Consider the following 16,386-nt stretch of genomic DNA (forward strand, 5'->3'; position numbering starts at 1 on the left):
AAAAAAAAAAAAAAAAACCATGAGGCATTAATTATATGAGAAAAATTCTGCATGTAATGGATAAGGAGAAATTTGAACCTTATATTACAAAAGAATTTGGTATGTGAAAAATTAAGGCCAACCTGGAACTGAGCACAAGCCACAGTACAGCTGTGGACATCCCCAAAGAGCTGTAGTAACAATTAATAACCTAATAAAATATACAGGGTGTTTCAAAAGTGACAGTCAATAATTTAAAGGTGAACTGTACAGACTACAATATGCAAAAAAAGCCTAGTAAACATGGGTCCGTAAATGAATTGTTTTAGAGACATTGCACTTTTCTAGTTGGGCTCCATCACTGACAAGGTGAATTGTACAGAGTTGGGATCCACCACTGACTTGTTTGTTTAGTTTAGGTTATGCCCATTCCCTCCCTTTCACCTCTCTCAATGCGCAGACGTAGCAGGCATACTAGTACTTGTCAAAGGATAGTCAACATGGAAAGAGGTTACAGCAACAAAGAGTATGCGGACATGCACTTCATGTATGGTAAAGCCAACGGCAGTGCACTCAAGGCTGCACGTTTGTACCAAGAAACATTTCCCCGCCAAAGGCAGCCCAATAGGCGCACATTCATCAAGGTACATCAACACCTTAGAGAAAATGGGCGCTTTGCACATGGAGTACGAGAAGGTAGGCCCAGAAGCATAACACCTGATGTTGAGGAAAGGGTGTTAGAAAGAATACTAATATTATATTTAGGCCACCCGAATAATTAAATTCATCTGCCGTGCTCTGTTTTTCTGGTCAAAAACCCAATTTTCTGGGGGGGGAACCTTGCTATCTACGCCTGAGACCGACTAACTCGGCCACGGACTGAAAAAAGCCCATTCAAGTTCCTTGCGTCACAACGGGATTCGGCGCCTCCGTAACCAGGTGGGCAGGAGCAGCAGTGCGTAGCATGCTTCTTGATTAGACCGGGGTTCAAGCCCGTGACCACCAAATACGGTGGATGCGGAAAGGTCAGGAAATGACCACCGCATATCCTCGGAGCAATATGGCCTGAGTTGTTAATGCTCCTAAAAACCAAATAACAAACAATAAGAACAATCAACGGGATTCAATGTTAGAAAGAATATTTTTATTAAAACTAAAGGCGGCACCCAGAATATAAGTTCAAATCAGCCTAACAACTCTCAACTGAGTATCTTACATCTTTCATAAAATAAATAAATAAATACAACATTGTAAAAACATAAAATACAGTAAACCCCCGCTATTCGCGATTGCTGATTTAATATAAAATGAAACCTAAAAAAATATGGATTTTAAAGCACCATGAACATTTTCCACCATAAAAAAACATGGGTGTGGCTAAAATGATCTTTCCCGGTCAAAACAGCGCTCAGTGGGTTGGGGGGAGAGGGGTGACAAAATCACGACCTTGGATGTTTCTCGCTAATCCTTGTTCAGTATGTGTTATGCACTTGTCATGGAAGGTTTCGTCGTTTGCTTTTAATTTATATGCTTATAAATTGAATAAATTTATCAATTTATAAATTGATATGCTTACAAAAGTGATAAATCTACCGTTTTGCAGTGTAAAACAGACTTTTTCGAGTGTGTTAACCGAAGAAAGTGACTTTATTGTGGACAAGTTCTTTCTAACCCATACAAAAATATGGCTACGAATAACAAGGGAAATGTGAAAAGATCAAAGAAGATGATGACATTAGCGAATAAAATTGAGTTATTAGACAAAATTTCGTGGTGAAAGTGTCTCCTTGGTGGCAAAACATAAAATCAATGAGTCAACGGTACGATCAATCAAGAAATCGGAAGAAAAAATCCGCCGTAGTGTCCATGAAAACGCGCTAATTGCTTCAAAAATTTGCTCTGTAACTCGTGATGTTAAATTAGAAAAAATGGAAAAGGCTTTAAATCTGTGGATAGAAGACCGAACTCAAAATAAAATTCCGTTAAGTTCACTCATCATTCGTGAAAAGGCAAAACTCCTTTATCAACACTTTAGCGAAACTGGCGATAGCACTGGCAGGATAAGTTTTTTAGCTAGCAAAGGTGCTGGTTTGAAATTTCTAATAAATATTACATTTAATATTAAATTGTTTCTTATTTTCATTTCGATGCCATATGCTTTCATTTCACTATGTACTGTCTATGTACATAGACATATAATGCATACATAGATAAAATTTTAGACTAGTTTTTCTTATATATTTCATACTTTGGAATGGAACCCCTTTATTACTATGGGAGCCATAACTCAGTATTAGCGTTTTCGCTATTCACAGCATTTCTCAGGAACGTAACCCCCACGAATAGCGGGGGTTTACTGTATATAAATTAATTAAAAAATATATAAATTCATTTTAAAAAAAAAACAACGCATAAAATTTACACTCGCAACTCATCCATAACATCAAAAACAGACAAACTCTAAGTATTGTCCAGATCTTGGTGAAACGAATCTTATTGTCCAATTTTATCTTCAGACTTGATTGATTTGGGGCAGAACTGAGTTCGCCCCCAGAATAAGCCACTTCCTTCGAGCAAAAACTTCTTTTGCAAAACCCTGGATTGCTGCAAGATTACTTGCTGTTTGGATTAGCTGTTCCACTGTAGCTGAGGAGAATCCTTGGATGTTATTCCTCAGCTTTTCTCTAGATTCATTATACATAGCACAGTCAGAGTATGTGGAACCAGTTCTCCTTTGCTCCACAGAAACAAAGCTCTTGACTCTGAATGTCTAAATTGAAACAATTTCTCATTGAGGGCACCATGTCCTATGACTAGATAGGAGGTTTCCATCGTGAGAGTAAACCATTTCGCCATTGCAAAGGTATCATCCGGTGTGAAGTTTTTCGTGACTAGTCCCTTGTTGGATGTGCCCCATCGCGTCTGCCATATATGAACTAGCTCATTATAGCAGCGCAGCTTCTCTCTTTTCACATCCATGTCTAAATTAAGTCAGATGCCTAGAATTGCTGCAGGAATCTTCCATATTCTGTAGCATAGTCCCCTATAAACTACAAAGAAGTCCAGTGGAAGAACCCCTGCAGTGACTTGTGTTGCTGCTGTGGAGACAGTTCTGCAGATCCGATGGGTGGCCAGGAGAAGTCCCCGTTGGATAGAGTTCAGCTTCTCTTTAATTTTACACTTAATTGCCCGGTGAAACCATGCCCCTGCAGCGAATGTGACTATGGGGAGGAACATCGCCTTGTAATAAAGGAGTATTGTGCGCTTGGAGAGCCCCCAGTCACTCCTGGAGATCTTGACTATTGACGCTGAGAAGTTTCTTACTTTTATGTTGAGATTCTGAAGGTGAGGGAGGAAAGTAAGTCTATGGTCAATGATGACCCCTAGGACTCGGGGTTTGGGTAACAAGAGGTAACTGCATGCCTTGGATTTTAACTTGGGGAGGCCTTCGAAGGTCGAGTTTGGCTCCAAAGATCATCATATTGGTTTCTGTTAGATTGATTCGGAGCTTATTGGTTTGAGTCCAGTCGGCAAGGTTGTCAAGAATGTGGTTTGCAGTGGTCTCAAGGGCTCGCCGAGAGCAGCCCAAGAAGATGATGGTGAGAAACCTTGGTACTGTCAAAGCTACGGCGAAGCCAGTCCTGAAGAACCAGGTTCTAAATTAGGGGGCCCAATCGGAGCCCTGTGGGCATCTTCTGTAAATTGGTCGTGTTAGTTGCCTGTGTCTTGTCTGTACTGTAACGGTTCTGTCGGTGAAGTAGTTCCTGATTAACCAGTAGAGTTGTGGTGGGCAATCAGCAGAGCGCAGCCTCTCAACAGCACTCTCCCACCATACCCGGTCAAAGGCCCCCCTCAATGTTTATAAAGACAGCCAGTTCGTACTTGGCGGTTTCCAGATGGAGTATTATTTCTGAGAGTGCATCCTCACAGGAGCGACCTTGTGTGAAACCACATTGGGAAGGAGAGAAGTCCTTTGTCTTGAAATATGCTCACAATTTTTATCGAGTCATTCCAGAATTTTACCAAGGTTGGGTAAGAGAGCAATGGGGCAGAGTGCCCAAGGTTCTGTTGGTGGTTTGTTAGGCTTCGGAATGAGTCAGAGAAGAGCAACTTTCCAGGGCTCAGGGAAGAGATCTCTAAGGCAGCGGTTAAAAAGGAGAAGTAGGTGCTCTGGTTTCAGTTTGAACACCCTTTATATGAATGCATACTCAATAAGGTCAATGCCAGGGCATTTATTCAGGTTGATTCTGTTCATTGCTGTCTCCAGTTCTTGGGATGTAAAAGATTCATCAGGTGAGGTTGATGTGTACAGTCAATTTCTTCTTCTGATATCTGCATATTCAGTTGGTCTTCCATTGGATCGTCTGTGGGGAAAAGTTCATCAATTATGGCACTGATCGAATCGTGCCAGGTTATGATTTCCTGTTCGTGAAGCTGTACTGAGCCAAAGACATCTGGGGTGTATGTCTTCCCCCTGGATATTTTATAAAGGAGTCCCCATGGATTAGAATTTCCCGAGTCCTTGACGAAGTCCATCCAGGTTTTTCTTTTCCTGTTGGCAACCGCTTTGTTAAAGGTGTTGTTTTTAGTGAGGTAGATGGCATGCAGTTGTTCGTCTTGGGGCAGCCAATTTCTGTGACACTGGTACTCCTTACGCGCTCTCTTTCCTTAGTACAGTTAGCTCGGTGCTCCACCAGGCACAAGTTTGAGATTTTATGGTCTTTTTCTTCGCCGAGCAATATGCAGCTCTGGTACAAGTCTGTACCAGAGCTGAATATCGCTCAATTGGAGTGAGCTCTAGTACAGGTCCGTCAGGTCAGCCGCACTCTTATCGGACAGTGAGGGTAGGTCTGGAAAATCTCTCTGTATGGAAGAGTCAAAGGCTGCCCAGTCAACGGCCTTAGTCGAGAACCTGACAGTGGGGACAATATGAGGTGCTCGGTTAGGTGCGTGCATGCTGATGTGGAAATGTATCACTCTATGATCACTTAGGGTCCAATCCGGAATGATGATGCATCCACAAATCATGTTTCTTAGGTCGGTGTGGTGGCTGTGATGTTGTATTTCCCTGTAGTGCTGCAGTAGGTGGTGTATTGACTTTGTTTGTTGTGAATGGTTAGGTTCCGAATGGAGATCAGATATTCAAGCAGAAGACCTCTGGAACTGGCAACGGCCAGAGGGTGGATTGGACATTTACATCTGAGGTGATGATAACTGCATTGGACCCTAAGGAGTCCAGTGATGCCTCAATGTCATGGGATGGCGGGCAGTATAAAGAGATGAGATAAAATGAAAGTGAGGCATATGTCACCTGAATACAGGTTGCATACTTCGTGCACAGGCCATGGATCACTAGGATGTCCAGCTCTTTATTCATTACTACAATTTTGGGTCATCCAGGATGGCTTGGATGACTCGATGGTGAATAGAGAAGCCCATAATCTTTGAAGTGTTTCCTGTCTGAGATCTTGAAACATACGGTTCCTGTATAGAGATGATGTCTATGGAGTTTTCCTCTGCTGCACGTCTAATTTCATCTGCTACTGCCCTAGACCAATGTCCATTGATCTGCATGACCGTTAACTGACTAGTAGAGGTATAGCGATGCCTGCAAGACACAAGGGAAGTTGAAGGCTGAGGGCCGGAGGTTCTATTTGTGGGATTGGGAAACTGGAAGACAGCTTTTTGGTGTTTATTCATCAGCAGTCCTTAGTCTTGCCTGGTCTAAAACTCGTTGATATTCCGGACATGCACTGTCCCTCACAGAATGGCTGTGTTCCCTTTTCCTCCTTTTGCAGTTAGCACAACTAGGTGCCTCATCCTTATTGGGGCATTCAGCATGAACATAGCCACTGCGAGCACAGTATCCACAGGTGGGAGATTTGTGGGAGCAATACTGGGCAGTGTGTTAGAAAGAATAGAACAAAATCCAGGAATTTCGACAAGGAGGGTTTCCCTGCAAGAGCATGTACTGAGTCATAACAGAGTGTGGCAAATTTTACATCGCCAATTACTATATCCCTACCATATCCAGCATGTACAATGTCTCAGCAATACAGACAGACTACCCTCCCAGAGTGAAGTTCTGCCAGTGGATTCAACAACAGTGTGTCCTGAACCCCCAATTTTTAAACAACATTTTGTTCAGTGACGAAGCTGGGTTTACTCGTGATGGTATTTTTAATTTTCATAACTGTCACGTTTGGTCTGACAAAAATCCTAATGCAATTCACGACCACGACATCAGCAATGTTTCTCGTTGAATGTCTGGGCAGGACCACTAGGAGACTGTCTAATTGGACCACACTTTCTGCCAAACAGGTTAACAGGAGAGCTGTACCTTCAGTTTCTGCAGAATGTTCTTCCAGACCTTGATGATAATGTTCCACTTCAGCAATGCCAAAACATGTGGTTTATGTATGATGGTGCACTGGCACATTTTGCTCAAGTTGTGACTCGGTATCTAACTAGAACGTATGGTCAACAGTGGATAGGTAGAGGTGGGCCTGTAATATGGTCTCCCAGTTCACCAGACTTAAATCCTATGGATTTTTGTATCTGGGGTCATGTAAAAAGCTTGGTGTACACTTCTGACATTAGCACAGTTGAGGAATTGCAGCATTGGTTTGAAGGAGCCTTTCAGCAAATCAGAAATGAACCCAGGAATGCTTGAGGATTTGCAACTCAATGCAGAGAAGACTACAAAGCTGTGTATGGATGCAAGGACAGCATTTTGAACAACTTTTGTAACATGTAACATCTGTAAAATCCTGTGGTATTGAAACCAAAAATTAAAAATGTATTATCTTATGTTTAATAAAACCGCCCTTAGCAAAGAATTCACAGCTTTTTTCTAAACTAGTGTTCCCATAGTCAGTTGTGGATCTTAACAGAAAATGTGCATTATCTCGAAAATAGTTCATTTGCAGCCCGATGTTCAGTGTTAGTTGTGTGGCGGCACAGGGGTTCCCCCATCTCCGGCCTGATGTTCACTGGGACTTTTTTGCTTATTTTAGTTTGTACTTTTCACCTTTAAATTATTGACCATCATTTTAGAAACACCCTGTATTTATACGTAATTCAGCTGATGCAGTTTAATAGTAGTATGTGTGTGTGTGTGGTGTGTACACAGGGATAGATTGGTGCAATAATTATGTCCCATAGTGATTTTGCATAATACAATTTTATACATAGAATGGAGTATTTAAATTATCAAATGCATGTCTAAACCTGTCTAAACACAGTAAGGCTGACTGGGGAGCACTTAAATCCATGGATGTTGTTCATTGAACTCTTCGGCAGTGCACTTGAAGTTTGGTTTGCATTCAGTTGTGCTCATAACAGCAGTTCTCTTAACTGTTTTCCATTGAAACAGAACAGTGTTTTGGTTTCACATTGCTTGATCAGAGAAAAACTCAGAGATAGGTCAAGGCAAACGCTGAAATTAAGAGGGGCAATCATTTAATTCACGGACTGGTGCAAGATATTATCTTAATTGTCATCATCTGAATTTTCTATGGATTCTCCTTCTCGAAATACTCTCCCTTGAACTTTACACACTTCTGCCACCATCCTATGCACGCATTAAAAGCTTCTTGCAAGCCATTTTTCAAAAGACTGCGAAGTGCTTCCGTTGTGGCTCTGTTAGCATCATTGTGTTGGATGTGAAACGCTTACCTTTCAGATGTGGAAGCAAGAAGAAATTATTTGGGGTTAAGTGCGGTGAATAGCGGGATGTGGCAGAACTTCAGCACCTTTGGCAGTGATTACTACCTCAACAATATTAGCTGTATGTGGCCTGGCACTGTCTTGATGGAGAAATCACTTTACACTCCAAAGTTCAGTCACATTCAAATATGGCCATCCTGCCAAGACACTCATTTCCATATACAGTTAGTGCAGGCTATAGTGATCGTGTTTGCAAATTGAATTTTGATTCTAATAAGCAAAAATCGACAAATATTATCCAGAGACTATAAAGATATCAAGCAGAAATTTACACTTTATTACCAAAGGTTTATTACCAATTAAATGATATGTGAAAATTGTAAGTATAAAAATAAATTTATACTTACGTACTTAGCATTAGTTGAGGCATATGATGCAAGAAAGCAAGCTTATAGAGCATCAGCCAAAAAAAAAAAAAAAAAAACCTACACATTTCACCTATCCAGTCACTCCAAATGTTTGTCTAGTTCAGTTTTAAGTTTATTTAAGCTATCAAACTTCCACACAACAGATGGAATTCTGTTCCAGCAATCAATTACCAGCTGACTAAAGCAAACTTCTGCACATCTGTTCTACAACTATCTTTCCTCAATTTGAATCTATGCCTCCCTCAGGTTCTTAATCTCAGCTAGCGGAGACCTTGTCTCTGCTAGCAAAATTCCTATATATCATTAACAAAACTCATGACCTGCTCTTGCAGCCCAAAATTCCTATATATCATTGACAAAACTCCATGACGTGCTCTTGCAGCTCATCTGCACTGCACAATTACTCCCAGGTCTTTTTCATTCTCCACCTCCCTGAGTGTAGTACCACAGAGTTGGTATGTCTCCCTTGGGTTACTGCTACCCATATGCAGTACTTTGCATTTGTCAAAATTAAACTTCAGTTGCCACTTCTCAGCCCATCTACCTAACTTTTCTAGATCCTGTTGCAGTAGCTCCATTTGTACTGCAGTCTTCCATGTGCAACAGTATCAAAAGCTTTCCTGAAATCCAAGTATATATCAAAATTATTTTTTACATCCAGTTCCTTTGTGACCACATCGTAGTATCCAATCAAATTGGTCAGACAAGACTTCCCCTTAACAAACCCATGCTGTGTCTGAACTATTACTGCAATCTTGTTTAGGTGACTGAATAAGACTGTGCAGTAACCCCTGCATCACTTCTTTAACCAGTGACTCATTATTTTCCCCAGAACAGAAGTTTTTGTAAACAATATCATGCCTTTCCTTCCATCTTGTCAGCCATCCCTCCGTCGCCTTAAACTCTTCGTGTAGTTTTTCAGCAAAATCATTGGCTTTTTTGAAGAAGAATGCTATGATTGATTGGTGCAATAAATGAGATGGCCTGTTTGAACCAAACAAAAGAGCTTCATCTACTGTTTAGCGTTTCCACTTCCTTTTTCTGGTTTCACTAATCACATTAGTGTTTAATGTGTGATGTGATTTTAATAATTTTGATAAAGATGACTGAGGCACTCCTAATTTTACTGCCGCTTCCCTTTGAGACATATTGTCTAAGTTTAATTTATCGTACATTTCTATAATTCGTAACTTATCATTTACACTAAAATTCACTCTTTCTGTTCACTGACTTTTTTTTTTTTTTTTGGTAGTAAAATTTAAAACAGTAAAAAAGATAAGCATCAGTCAATTACACAGCACACACAAATTGGAACTAACACACAAGTGAGACGAAGTTTAGATATAAAATTGAAGATAAGATTACAGTAAAGGGGAAATGCATTTCACTATAATAACGCGAAAACACAGAATTCCAGCTATCAGTATTGTTGCAAATGAAATACCCATTTATTGCACTAACAAAATTGCATTAACAGAAAAGCCCAATAAACTGGAAACTGCAAATTGGTTTTATTGTTTTATGGTTGTGACCTCCAGAAATGTGCTTTAGAAAAATATCACAGGCATTCAAAATTTATTCTTATAACCAAAAATGTGATTCTAGTAAATGATGAAAGTGTAGTGCATTTTATTGATTTGAATCGGTTCTTCGAAATTTGATTCTATAAGGCAGCTGATTCTAGTAACCAGTGATCACTATAACCGGCACTTACTGTACTTCATCCATCCCTTTAACTGTTTCCAATGCATTTAAGTCCTGTCTGACACAATAATAAATCGCATGTTGCCATTCAGTCTGTATGTCCGACATGATACTTGCTTCAAAATCATTGTCAGTGACACGTGGCTAAAAAAAAAAAAAAATCTTCACGCAACATTAGCTGAACAAGTACTGTCATACATGCACAGTTTGCTCAGTAGCAATCGGGGAGAGCAGCTCTAGCAGCAGTTATGGAAAGTTCATGCAGTAAACAAAGTCTTGCACCAGTCTGCAAATTAAATGATCACCCCTCGTAATTTCAGTACTGCACATCTGATGCCCAGGTCTTTATCCTTTGATATTGATTACTAAAATATGAGATTCCCTTTCCTCTATGTTACGAACCTACTTCATTCTGCCATCATCAAAATTTTATTATTTTCATATGAGACTGCTTTGTCAACAACTCCAGGTAGGATCATATCAATACTCGCCACTAAAAGAGTAAATCGGAAATCTTATTTGAGGTTTTTTCTGCTGTATATCTTCAATACTAGCATATCTACTTGGAGATAAAAACTTTGCTGCATCTTTGTTTGAATTTGTGACAATTTCTCCTAATTAATGTGTTAATTAGGAGAAAGTTATTACTACGAATAAAGAAGTAGTGGCCACTGCTGTTCATAGCCTAATGTGAGAATTAGGGCTCCACAGGAATGGGGCACAGATATTCTTGCACCTATATGCAAAACAAAGTAACTCTCCTACCAATCCAACATATTTAAAACTGGTGAATTTAAGTCAACATGAAAGTTATATACACATTTTAATGTAAAAGTTATTACATAAAAATGTGTGTGGATGTGTATACAAATGTTTTTGTTCCCCCATTCTCAGTTTAGTCTGAAAACTTTGGTGTACTTCTGAAATGTAAACTGATTTTATTTGGTTAAAAAAAATAAACAACGGTTATATGTGATGGTCACTTTTCAGTAAGCACAATTAGCTGTACAAGGGCAGTTATGTTGCAAATAATTACAAAAGAAATAACATTCAAAAGAATTATTTTTTTTAAAAATTCTGGGGTAGAAAGCAGCAATTTCGTGAAATAGTTGTTTAAGGAAAACAAATATACAATAATAAATTCATTATCAGAAAGAGACGAATGAAATGGGGATGGATATTTTGGTGCTTAACTTTGCGATTTTGGCTTTGTTATCAAAGATTAGTTATCAATAATGTTTAACAACATTATGTGGCTGTTTCTATTATTTCCACAAATGAAAGGTAACAGTATAACAATAGCAGCAGATTCAAATAATTTTAATCTTATAGCAAAAGAGCAGATGCACACCAGTTAATTTACAACATCTATGTTGTTTGTAGGAAAGAATGGCTGCATACGGGCAGTTACAAAGGGTACTAGGAAAGTTTTGCAATATGACGCAACAATGAATCACAGGAAGCTGCTTGTTGCTGCATGTTGAGACATGTTCATACGTGCATAGTAGCCACCGCGCCAAGTCGATGGGCTCAGTTATTCATTAGTAGTGAGAGTGTAAAGTGCTTGGGATGGCATCGTGGTCATGAAATGAGATAAGGACAGTTTTGCGGTATAATTTTGTGCGTGGTTTAACCATAGACCAGTGCTTAGAAGAAATGACTCTTGCACTAGATGATGATTGTCCACATCGTACAACGATATTCAAGTATTATAGAGAATTCCAAAGGGGAAATTTCACTCTGGAGGATTCTGAGAGGCCGGGAAGGCCACGAACGTCAGTTACGGAGGAAAACGTTACTGCTGTGAGGAAAATGCTTGACGAAAACAGGCGAGTGACCTACCAACAGATAGAGGATACTTTGGGCCTAAATGCACCAGCAAATTCGTTCGATTCTGCAAGATCATTTGCAAGTGAAGAAACTTTGTTCTCTCTGGGTGCCGCATCAACTGACTGAAGAGCAGATGACACGACGTGTGACTTGGTGCCGGGAGATGTTAAAAAAGTTTGATAAGGGACAATCTCGGTATGTGAACAACATCGTGACAGGTGACGAGACTTGGCTGTACTATTACGATCTGCCGACCAAGGCTCAAAACAAAGTTTGGGTCTTTGATGATGACGACACACCCGTAATTGTCAGAAAATCCCGATCTGTAAAGAAGAAAATGATAGCTGTATTTTTCAAATCGAGTGGAATTGTGGAACGTGTCGTTTTGGACACGCAGAAGACAGTCACAGCTAAGTGGTATACTGAACAATGCCTGCCTAAAGTCATTGGATCTATGAAGAACCTGCGGCCAAAGTCAAGAATGTACACCTGGTACCTCCATCACGATAATGCTCCAGCTCACCGCGCCAAAGCCTGCACCGAATATTTGACCACGACAGGACTGAAACTTCTCGAGCATCCTCCCTACAGTCCAGACCTTGCTCCCTGCGACTTTGCACTGTTCCCGCATGTGAAAATGAAGCTAAAAGGGAGGCGGTTTTCCAGTGATGAGGACCTTCTAAGGGCTTGGGACAACGAGTGTGCTTTACTCCCTAGTGAAACTTGGCAGAACTGGTTTAAAGATTGGTTTCGGAGGATGGAGAGGTGTATTGAATGTAGAGGAAATTACTTTGAAAAAATTAAATAAACAAAGCTGTATTGCAAAACTTTCCTAGTACCCTTTGTATGTGTCACATCACTTGTAAATAATAATTTTTTTTGAAAATTTTTAGCTTGGAAAGCAGCAATTTCATTTTTAAACATATAAAGAAAAATAATTTGATAGGCACATTTAGCTGATCAACATAGCTAAATGTACTTATCGAAGCATGACCATCAACATACAATCATTGTGTTTGGATTTTTTCATCAAATAAAATCAGTATACTCTTGATTCAGAAGTACACCAATGATGTTTTTAACCTAAAATGAGGATGAGGAACAGCTTTCCCATTGAGAGGGGGGGTAAAAAAAAGCAGTTGATTTGGCAAAGCTTAAATTTAGAAATTATAAAATCTAAATGGCAAAATTTAGTCCAACTTTGAATTCAAAAACTTAAGCTCAAATATGACAAGAAAGTCCAGACAACAAATTACCTAAACTTAAAAACAAATGCTGTAGACCCATGCATTTTAATTGAAGCACCTTGTTGCGTGTGTAATATAAACACAAAAAATACACAACATAACAATAATGGGGGGGGGGATTTATTAATTATATAAAGGATAATGGAAAATTTTCAAATAATTCTATACAGAACAAAGCCATCACATATTTATTTCATTTTCTATAGATATTGCTAAATTTAATAACCTATTCTAGGATACTATAGATCAAAAATGATTTTTATTCATTTTAATTTAGAAAAAGTGTTCTCTAGTGGTAAAATTCCGTTTATTTGAACTTCTCTAATCTGTTTGCTTGTGCTAATTATTCAGTAAGTTCAACAAAATCTACATTTTTCGTATGAACATACGTTAATGTAGATCTATGGCCTTTCTAAAAAAATATATTATAATGACATCCAAATTGTACTTTTTATTTCAATCAGCACCGCATTATACTTCCTAACTTCATGGAGCACCTGTCTTGAAGGGCCCAGTCACCATTGCCAGCCATAAGTCCATCAATGGTTTTAGTAATAACAAAAAAAGTGATTAACAAAATGGCTTTTGTAATTTAAAAATTACAGAATAGTCCTACATTCAACCTTGCTGTAGTTTTTCGTTAAATTTGCAAACATGCTAATAACCATGTCAACACTGCACAAATGTATCAATCCTCAATATATTTAGTTTTACACCAAGAATCCACCTCCATTAAGGCCGTTTGGATTATCACTTGAGAAATTTCTAATGCTTGAATGCCCAGGATTGCTTATAAATGCAATCTGATGGTTTGTGATATTTTGGATATGCTTAAATTATTTTTCTTGTGACAGTCTCTCACAGCAGAGAGCAAATGACTGGAGAACCAAAAAATGGCCTTGATGTCTTTTCAGCAAATGATACTATCCATATTGATTGTTCACATTCAGTTTGTTCTTGTTCATCAGCATTCAAATGTATGAGCACTTTAAGATATATTCCCCATTTCATTTCCACACATTTGAAAATTATAAAAATCTTGACTTTTTGGTTCTCGATCCTTTTCAATCATAATAATATGGCAAGGCAGTAAATATTTGCTGCAAATTACAGTTCCACAATACATAAAATCATCTGCCACTTAACATAAGCATATCAAAGTCAAATAAACCGCCCACAACCCCTTAAAATCTAGTACCTGTGTGCCATGCACACATCCTCCTCAGCACAGAGATCAGCATTTGGCCCCTTCCTTTTTTTTTTTTTTTTTTTTTATATTTTTTAATGATATTGTAAGCATTACGTTTGATGTCTGAGTTTGCTTATGATAAAAAAATGGAAGCCTTAGTGTAACCACTATTTCCACCTTTGTATCATCAGCAAACACCATTGACAGTAAGCAGTGTATGGCACTTAAAAGAAAATTTAGATAAACCCAGAAGATGGGCTGGAAAATGGTAACTGAGGTTTAACAGTAATCCCAGAATAAGACAGTGTAGTTTTTAGAACAATCCATAGGGTTATGTCTTCTCTGTTACTGTATGTTACAATAACATACAGTAACAGAGAAGTGATTATCCCATTTTATAAGATAATGGTTAGGCCACATCTGGAATACTGCACACAGGTTTGGAAACTCATTTTAGAGAAGACACAGATCTGTTGGAAAGAGTACATTTAAGAATAATGAGATTAGTTGGGGGAGCAACAAATGGATATTCTTACCAAAAGAGACTGGGGGTTCTGTAAATGGCAGTCTCTAAACTCTAGGCATTGGCTTGGTGACCTAAATGAATCTATAAGGCTTTAAACGATTAAGTAAACTAAATGCTGATGGCATCTTTATCCATTCTGTATGAAACACACAAAAAGGGTAAAGATACCAATGAACGCAAATACACTTTTAAATTGTATAGAAATAATAATTTTCCTTCCAGTTCAAATACATTCATCCAAATGCATTAAAATGTCTGCACAAAATAACAAATCTAGAACCCATCCAGGATTTTTTTATTTCTGGCTGTATTTATTCTGTGCTTCAGTATTTCTTCCATAAACAGTTTAACTGGTTCCAGCAGCTTGAAAAAAAATGGGAAATTACTTTAAGAACTATCAAATTGTGGAGTCATCTTCACAATTTGATAGTTTGACAGTGAAATATTCAGAATCTGGAAGAGCCCTCATCAGATTTACCAAGCTTCACCAATCCATTTGAAGATATACATACATCTGTTGCAATTACACAGAGTTTATGTAAAGGAAAATTATTCTTTATAACTACTGACATCAATGCCTCCTTTATATCTTGTCTGTGAATACTGTCTTGAGTAACACAGTATCATTGGACACAGGATGGAAAAAATATTGATAACTGGGTATATTGCATGATTCATCCAAAGCAAATGCTGAAATATGGACAATGGGCACTGCCCTTCTTGAACTAGTGTTATCAGAGGATTCCTCCATTGTTGTTTTCTGTATTTATTAAGGATATTGATGAAGGTATGTCTAAGTTTGTAGATGATACAAAGGTTGGCAGGGTGATTAATGTAATTAAGGACTCCAAAGGGGAAATTTTAGCAGAGGAGAACACAATCAAAGGAAGGTGGAAAGAATACTGTGAGCAGCTCTTCCAAGCACCTGCTGGCACTAATGATCTGCCACCCCCTTTTCAAGAGTGTGATCATGAACCAGTCCACTGAAGGAAGAAGTCGAAAAACCATCAGAGAACTAACGTGTGGCAAAGCACCTGGAATTTAAGAAATCCCAGAGGAATTGATTAAAGCTACAGGTGTGAAGGGCGTAAAGTTTTTTCATAAAATGATTGTAAAAATTTTGGAAACAGGATGGTGGCCATCAGATTGGAAGAAATCAATTTTCATCCCCTTACCAAAAAAAAGGAGATCTGAAAATTTGCTCAAATTACAGGACTGTTAGCCTAATTTCTCACACTAGCAAGATTTTTCTTAATTAAAATCATATTGAAAAGAATCCCAAGAAAACTTGAAGAAATTTCAAAGAGCAGGTTTCAGCAGGGGGGGGGGGGTAGATGAACAAGAGATCAGATCTTAAGCCTACAACTGATTATTAAAAAATGCAAAGAATTCAATGTTCCAGTGGTTTGTGTTTTATAGATTATGCAAAAGCATTTGATTGTGCTCAACATGAGAAACTATGGGAAATGACTATTATGGGTTTCCCAATCCATATAATTCAACTGATTAAGCTACTGTACCAGGAAAAGGAACTGTGAGAACGAACATGGGAAACACTGACTTTTTCACAATAGACAACGGTGTCAGGCAGAGCTGTATTTTGTCACCTCACCTTTTTAATCTTCATGTCGAGGATATCATGCATGAAGCTTTGGAAGATTTAGAGACTGGCATCAAAATTGGAGGACTGAAGATAAACAACCTTTGCTTTGCAGATGATACTGTGCTAATTTGTAATTCTAAGGATCATCTTAAAGGAACTCTGAGGAGAGTATGTGAAGCAAGTAAGAAAAAAGTATTGTTTCTAAATGTGTG

The 16,386-nt window shown here is 38.6% G+C and overlaps 1 protein-coding gene across 1 annotated transcript in view; it reads left to right on the forward strand.

The window, feature by feature from the left end:
- Positions 1 to 16,386, forward strand: part of wal (electron transfer flavoprotein subunit alpha wal) — a 227,918-nt gene that overhangs the window by 193,903 nt on the left and 17,629 nt on the right. The window lies entirely within an intron of this gene.

Source organism: Mastigoproctus giganteus, chromosome 7 (genome assembly GCF_048544385.1).
Source record: "Mastigoproctus giganteus isolate SK-2022 chromosome 7, ASM4854438v1, whole genome shotgun sequence".
In the NCBI taxonomy this organism is placed as follows: Eukaryota; Metazoa; Arthropoda; class Arachnida; order Uropygi; family Thelyphonidae; genus Mastigoproctus; species Mastigoproctus giganteus.